The following is a 372-nucleotide window of genomic DNA, read 5'->3' on the forward strand; positions in this document are numbered from 1 at the left end:
ATGCGTATTCCTAATGCCAATACAAGTGGCGAGCAAGCGAGGTATGAGCGTTCCAGTTGAGCTAAGATTCCAGAGCGACGCGTTGTCGTCTCCCGTAAGTTTTTCGTCGCCAGGGAGCCGCCCAAGGGGAGGAGACTCTTGCGTCATCCTGCTCCTGATAGGTTGAAGGCCAGGTCGACTCCGCCCCTAGGAGGAGCAGACAGGTAGGCCCCTGGCACGATGGCACGGTCAGTCGTGTCGTCCAGTGCCTCTGACCGCGTGATATTTATCGTTGCGGGGGAATCGGGCAAGATGCAGTTACTAATGAAAATGATTTTTGAAGAACCCATTTGGCATTATTTTAACAACGTTGTGCGTCTAACGTATCGACAA

This window comes from Penaeus monodon, chromosome 33, assembly GCF_015228065.2.
Source record: "Penaeus monodon isolate SGIC_2016 chromosome 33, NSTDA_Pmon_1, whole genome shotgun sequence".
Taxonomy (NCBI): Eukaryota; Metazoa; Arthropoda; class Malacostraca; order Decapoda; family Penaeidae; genus Penaeus; species Penaeus monodon.